This window comes from Hesperophylax consimilis, chromosome 25 (genome assembly GCF_061612785.1).
Source record: "Hesperophylax consimilis isolate HC1 chromosome 25, BYU_Hcon_1.0, whole genome shotgun sequence".
Taxonomy (NCBI): Eukaryota; Metazoa; Arthropoda; class Insecta; order Trichoptera; family Limnephilidae; genus Hesperophylax; species Hesperophylax consimilis.
The window spans coordinates 7,460,112-7,468,631 of NC_142860.1; positions in this window are offsets into that span (position 1 = coordinate 7,460,112).

An 8,520-nucleotide genomic window follows, 5' to 3' on the forward strand; every position below is an offset into this window, starting at 1 on the left:
GCGACAGTTTGATCATAGCTCGCATATCTAAATACTGACAAAAGTTTAGGCCAAAGCTTAAAAGAATTTTTATTATTTGTGTTGAAAGCTGCATTTATGTTAAGTACTTAGTTGTAATAAACGTCCCCTTTTCAAAATAAATAGATGTCCCTTTATTTATATCAGTTTTTGTCAATTTACAGTAAAATTAGGTAATGAATTACATTGGAAATAGCATGCGAGCAGTGTGTTTGTGCGCGTCCTTACATGTAATTTTTTAAGTAGCGCCTCCTCACGGGTTATTGCTCACTATAGCAATTTCTGGTTGAATTTAATAAATTGTATTATTTGGATTAGCGAAGAAATTATTTAAAGACATCCAATTATTTTTTCTGACACTTATTGTGTCAACTATATTACATCTAAGAATCGTGCATAGCAAAATTAGCAAGAATTGATTGTGCTTTGTGATGGTTGTTAGGTTAGGTCATCAGGAGGCGTCAACACTAAATCCACCTCTGTCCGTGTCTTAACTAACGGTTAGTTGGCAAATGAAAGTCGCTCCAGTCCGCGCAACTACGTAGGTACCTCAATATTATACCGAGTACAAAAAACTAGTCCCCGATACAGTCTGAGACTTGCCTGCAATGCCTGCCTGCTTTAGGCGAGGCGGTCAGACTTGAGGAATATTATTATTATGAATCTAAGAGTATTTTCGTTTAACGCTTGAAAGAACACGACAAGGTTATTTTGCGGAACTTACTTCTGAAGGCATTGCAATTTAACTATCAAATTGTAATGTACGTATATATCGTTTAATTATGAATTTATCAGAAAATTGTTAAAAGGTAATGAAGAATTCGCGGATATAATGATTTAGGTTATTAATTTGATCAAGTATTCATGTGGATTTTTGTTAAATTGTAAATGATTTCAGAAGGTTTAGAAAGAAGTAGTTAATTTATGAAAGTTTTTTATTAATCAAATTGAATTATGTAGGTACCTATCAGCGGCTTTAAATTTAAGTAAGGAATATTGTGAGGCTGCTTTGTGACTGGCAATTAATTAAGGATATGTTGTGACGCTATTGTGTGGCTTGCAATTTACTTAAAGAATATTGCGACGCTATTTGTGTGGCTGCAATTTACTTAGACAATATTATGATGCTATTTTGAGCCTTCCAATTTACTAAGGGAATATTGTGAGGCTACCATAAGGCTTCCGATTTAATAAGGGAATATTGTGAGGCTTTCAATTTACTTAGGGTATATTGTGAGGCAAGTGAAAGGAGGGATGGGAAGGAAAAGAGACAAATTAAGATCGCAGAGTAGGTATTCAGGACTCTTGGGCACTAAAGTTATTTCGATTCTGAATGTTGGTCCATGTCCATAGGTACCTACTTATGTTGAGGCTATATGTAGGACTTCCACTTAAAAATATAGTAGATAGGTAGGTACCAGCTTTTTATTTCCCCGCGCTATGAACATTCCATTTTAGCCCCATTTACCAGATATATTATATTATAAATTTAAAAAGTGAATACCTACTCAGTTTGATTGCTTGTAGATCATTTTTACAAGGCAAAAGAATTGTCATTTGACACATAAACTACAATCTCTAAATGAGTAACTCCATAATAATTGTATTGGCTTAATAAATAAAATAAAGCAATGCTATCAACACTCGCGAGTGTTGTTTTGACGTTGCTATTTAAAAATAAATAATAATGTTTTGAATACTACATTTAAAAATATTGATTTTATGTGAATGCCGCACAAGAGTCTATCCCAACTGTCTGCCCCAACTGTCTGTCCCAACTGTCTGTCCCAACTGTCTGTTCCAACTGTCTGTCCCAACTGTCTGTTCCAACTGTCTGTCCCAACTGTTTGGAGCCAGTGGGACTATAGCATCCTCAATCGGGTTGTGAGACTGAGAAAGTGAGAAAAGGAAAAGGATGGGAAGAGGAAGGTCGGAAAGTAGCTGGCTATTCAGATCTGGTTACCGAATACAGCTAAAGCCATTTCAAGGAACGTTTCCATTCTGAGTGGTGGTATTTCACCAGGGAACCACTATGCAAATACAATGTGTTCGGGGGAAAAGTGTACTAACTTCGGGAGGTGATTCAATATGATGGTAGAAGTAAAAAAAATATATTTTTTTTTAAATTTCCAACCCAAAAACTTTCTTAAAACGTTGTAATTTAGAAAAGAGTTATCCATCTTTTCTACTTCTAAAATCATGTAGAATCACCCCCCGAAATTAGAGCACTTCACCCACGGACACCATGTATATTTGCAGGTTTCATACATAGTTAATGACTCTGAAACCAAATACGTCGGTCCTTTAGTTTCAGAAACTATCTATCTTTAGTATTAGTATAGTTATACAGAGGATATTATATACATCTTGTAAAATGATTTTTCAGCGCCAAAACCCACATCTTCCTTCTTCTTCCCCTATCACTTCTGTCAACTTCACGACATTCCCCGAATTAAGGATGCATTGTTCCACGTGATCTGCGCAATTTGGGCTCTTGTACGATAATCACCGATTTTTTTCAAATACACGTTCATAAATATTAAAATGAATTCAGAGGATGTAAGATTTCTCCTAGTACCGAAAATAGTTTCCAATGGCCTTAATAAATATACAATTTACTCCAAATCTACATTGTTACATGACGTATTTTCATACATATTTATATGTTATATATATTATAAGTTAACCACCTTCGCAAACTATGTTAATTTTATAATTATATGCGCGAGTTTGGGCGTGTTTTGCAAGTCCCGAAATGTAAGAGTTGTATTTTCATAGCTTCAGAAAAATTGTCTGTTAACGCCATCTATTAATATAAAACTAAATTAAATTAATCTTGAAAATAGGTTTGCGCCTCGGCTAAATTTGAATATGATGTGATTTTAAATGAGACTTGGGAGAGTTTAATGCGAGTAGTAGAATATTTCTCCGACAGATCTTCTTTTGAATAATCTTCTTACTTTCTTATTTAGGTAGGTCCTATATAGAAAAATTATAATTTATCTCATTTTGTTCTTCGAAGAATCTAAGTGGATTTTAACTTGATTTCAGTAGGTTGAATTGTGTTTGAAAAATCGGTCGTGGGAGTCATGGAAGAAACTCAAGTGAAATATATATTATGGCTTAAAAACATATAATTATATTTATATCGATAAACGAGCGCCGATTTTGAATATCATATTAGTTTTATTATTATATATATATATATATATATATATATATATATATATATATATATATATATATATATATATATATAGGTCCCACAACATTTATTGCGTCCGTGCGTAAATCCGTCTTTGGGCGTCCAGCACTTCTAGTTCTTTTTTTTAGATTGTTTTTGTGAATATTGCACTATGTTTTACTCACGATAATCGCTAATATCATATTTTTTTAATATTCATAATAATGCAGGTTTTGATGTTTATTACACTTTCATACATTTCTAGCGTCACGTACATACTCACGTCCGGGTGTATATTTTTTGTATATTGAAGGTTCCTTTTAATATAGGTTTCACGTCCGTTCACTCTAATTTATTTGTTACGTCTGCCGTATATTGCTGACTATTCTAATAAAGGTTTCACGTCCATACTGAATAATATATTCTTACGTCCGAGTGTATATTATTTGTTTGTTACATGGCGTTTTGAAGGTCGATTTAATTTTTACGTCTTCCGTATATAAGGCCCTTAAGACTCTTGGATTTGTTTTGAGAGTTTCAAAAGGTAAATTTAGGCCGTTGTTATGCCCCTTATATTATTAAACCCCTTAGGATTACATGACTTATTCTGATATGGGAGATATATTTCACCTTAAAAATAATCAATATAAATATTGTTTATTTTAATTCTTTTATATGTATATCGAGACAAATAGACATCTATAATTTTTCAATCTTTTCTTTATTTTGAATATCTACTTATGTGAGACTTCTTATCATTTTTAGCAATGTGTCTTATTTTATTATACGCTTTTGTTATAACATTTTTTTTTTTTTCATTCTATTTTGTTTTCTCTATTGTTTTAATTTTAAAGAATTTATAATAACTGCGATACTCAACTATTAAACTAGAATGTAAACGTCTATTAGGTGTAATAAATAAATTAACAAATAAATAAACAACACAAAATATTTCTTACTTTTCTAGTGAAGTTTTCACGTTCATAGTGAATTAATTAATTAATTACAGCATCTGTGGTTGAGAGATAAGGCTCTCGACTCGCAATCCGAAGCCCGTAATCTGACTGTCAAACCCGGCGTAATATAATAATTTTTTAATTGTTTGTGTTATTTCACAATTAATACATTAAACATAATATAAAGTGTGTTTGCAGCACGTTTCAGAGTGAAATATACTCTCAGTATCGCCCTGGTGTGTGACCACCATTCCGAATGGAAACGTTATTTCCAAGCTTTTGCCGTGTTTGGTAACCAGATATAAATAGCCAGGTACTTTTGTACATTTCTCTTCCTCATCTTCTTCCCCTCCCCAATACCTTCACCCTAGTACTCAGATTGGGGATGCCACAGTCTCGCTGTTCCAGACGGGAGCGGTTGAGACTCTTGTGCGGTATTTAAAAAATATATGTATATATATATTTATGTTTTATTTTTTTGACATCCAGAAACACACCAGACCTGACAACAAACTGTCTATTGATAGTGAGAAGTTTGAATGAATATCATGTTGCACCTTGTATACAAACGTACCTACTGGGCGCAGGCGTGCGACAATTTTTTTTACAACGATATCCTTAGTAAAAATGTATCATTTCATAACGCGCCAGTTCGCTCCATTGCAGAGGGCGGTTGGACATTTTTAGGTCGGGATATCAATTTACCGTCCACTGTAAACCATTTTACAAAAATGTCCACCCGCGCAAGGCGCTTTTTAGTTCTGAGTGCGAAGTGGCAACGTTGTAAATGAACTGAATGTTGCCAAATCTGGCGTTTTGCTTCACCAAGGACTCAAACAATACATAAAAATGTACAAATTCGCCAACGGCCATGGGGACGCAATACTATCGAAATGCGTGGACGCAGCACGGCCGTCGTTATGTATACAAAATAATATCTACTCGTGATTGGTCACGAGGATACAATAACATCGACGCAGAACTTCTGTCGTTACGTATTCAATATAATAATATCTGTTTTTATATTTAACTTAATTAGTTCAACCTCAAATTGCAATATTTTAATTAATGAGTTAAACATATTAATACCATTAAGTTCAAAATAAAAATATATTTTTTTATTTTTATTTCTTAACATCTTTAGTGTTACAATATTTACAACATAATATTAAATAACATTTAAATCACTTTTCTGATAAGTAAGATGCTTGTGCTTAGGAGAGGACAACAATATATTTTTACATATTTATATTGCAAATATTATTACAAAAAATATTAATAGCCTTACAAGAAAATACAATAAAAGTAATAAAAACAGGTTAGTTATAAATAATACCAAGGAATGATAAGCAGAAACATAATATGTGGAGTTTATTAAGCAGAATTGATTTGAAAGTACCTACACGGCACACACGCTCATGTAATCTAGTAAAATAAAAAATGCTTGTCTTAGAAGAATATGTTCAACATATGTATAATAACATTCTCTCTGATTCTATCTTCAATGTAACCAAAATAAATATAAAAACTATATTAAAAATGTATTAAACGTGTACCAAACTGCATAAAATGTTATTATATTATGTAATGACATATATTATGTAGTATTACGTTATAATAATCTTCTGTTTTAATAATCTCCTGTTATAATAATCTCCAGTTAAAATAATCTCATGTTATAATAATCTCCCTCTTGAATAACGTTATATTTTTTACAAAATGAAACAATACTATGTTTTAAACCACTTTATATTTATTTTATACAATATTTGGGTTCAATCCAAACCGGTCGACGAAATATAAAATGAAATAAAGTGGTTTAAAACAAAGTATTTGTTTCATTTTGTATAATGTCAAGCCGCTAAGTGTTTGCTTTCTTCGATAAATTTAATATTTTTTAGTTTTTGTATGTATAGTTTTTAAATTTTTACATACATAATAGAATAGAATATTGCGGAAATCTGCAATTGGTTTCTCAGTTAGGTAAATTACACGTGTATAAATGAACCACATTGTAAACTGTTGATTTCCCTGAAATAAAATAAATAAATAAATAATTTAAAACAATAAGAAAATTTATTAGGTGGTATTAGAGAATTTTAAATTGTTTTTTTTTTGTAACTGTCATAATTTTCCTCAGATATATCCAGGAGTAATTTATTGAATAATTTTATACCGTTAAATAAATAATGATGTTTTGCTGTTGTAGTTCGAACAAGTGGTACGGTTAGTCCTCCAATATAAATAATTATTTAGCTTAAAATTAATTATGGAATATTATTTTTATCAAATAAATCTTTATGTAATTGAAGTTCTTAATGTACGAGTATTTTTGTCATAAATTTTTGTGAGAAGGGGAACCGGGAAACCTTGGAAAACATTTATTGTTGGATAGTTATATGGTTTTTTAAATATGATTTTTATTAATATTTTTTGAATTGTCACAAGTGGACGTAGGTATGATTTATACGCACCCCCTCCCCGCAAACCACGATTTCATATTGTAGTAGTGTAGAATGTGCAAGTGCAAAATAAATACCTTTAAGTATTTTTAATGATACAGTATTTCTAAGTCTAAAAAACACAAAGATGAGTTTTGTCATTCTGTCTACTGTGGAGTTTATTTGACTTTTCCATTTGATGTTATTATCGATAATTATTCCAAGATGTTCACAGCATTAGCACCCTGATCAAGTTTCTGAAAGAATCGCTTGGGTACCTACTGGACTATAAGGGTATAATAGAGCTATGTATTCGATACATGCGATTATATTAATTAGCTAATTATTTAGATTCATTAATTGACAAACAGTTTGCGTTACATATTGGTATTTCGTTAACATTGATATCAGTAAATTTTTCTTTAGCATAGATTACAATTCCACTACTTTTATTTTTGTGATAATTTGTGACATATTGTTTGTAGTTTGGAATACTTGGTATATTTTTATGTATTGCATGCGAGTGTGCCTCGGATAGTATTAAAAAATCTGGTTGTGGACATAATGTTAAATACATAGGTATACCAGAAGTTCGTCCATGTTTCAAATTATACTCCTTATGTTTAAGTGCAAGATTGTTAGTAGATTTATTATATTGTTCTAGATTTTAGTGCATTCGCTGTATGTTTCACATACGTATTCTTCTATATTTTGATTTTTTGTTGATTTCATTTAAGTTTAAATTTTCATTGCATTTATGAAGGTGTGATAAAATATATAGTTATAATTCTATAAATATATTAATAATAATCCTCACAATTTGTGTTACGATATTCTTGCTAGATTTCAATTCATATCTTGAGGTTTTTATTTTATTCTATAAGATTTATTTTATATTCAGATAATATTCGGGAACTTATAAATTGTTTGTTTAATTGACAACAATATTTAATTTAAAATAAAACAATAACTTTGTAAACACCACGTTTATTTTTTATACTTTGTGCCGACCGGGTTTCGCTCCCAAAAAAAACGCTTTTTCTTTAAAAAAAAACAACAACGGACGCAACACTACCAACGTAATGCGTAAACGCATCACGATCGTCGTTATGCATTAAAAACTACGCAGGATGCTTCTTAGTTCTTAGTGTCAAGCGGCATCGTTGTAAATTAACCCAACGTTGCCAAATCTGATGATTTACTCAACCAAACGCTCAAATAATTTATAAAAATGTACTCGTGAATGGCCATGGGGACGCAGTACTATCGAAGTAATGCGTGGACGCAGCAAAATCGTCGTTATGCATTAAAAACCACGCAAGACGATTCTTAGTTCTGAGTATCAAGCGGCATCGTTGTAAATTAACCAAATGTTGCCAAATCTGATGATTTACTCAACCAAACGCTCAAATAATATTTAACAATGTACTCCGAATGGCCACGAGGACGCAGTACTATCGACGTAATGCGTAGACGCAGCAAGACCGTCGTTATGTATTCATAATAATATTTCAACGTGATCGGCCAGGGGGACGCAATACTATCAAAGTAATGCGTGGATGCAGCATAACCGTCGTTGTATATTCAAAATAATATCTACTCGTGATCGTTCACTGGGACGCAATACTATCGACGTGATGCATGGAAGCATCATGATTGTCATTATGAGTTAAAAATAGTATATTCTCATGAGCGGCTACGGGGACGCAGTACTATCGACGTAATGCGTGGACGCAGCACGACCGTCGTTATGTATATAAAATAATATCTACTCGTAATCGGTCTTGAGGACGCAATACTAACGATGTAATGCGTAGACGCAGCATGATCGTCGTTATGTATCGAAAATTATATTACTTCGTGGACGCGGCAAGATCGTAGAAATGAATAAAAACATACACTGCTCGATATATACATCGTG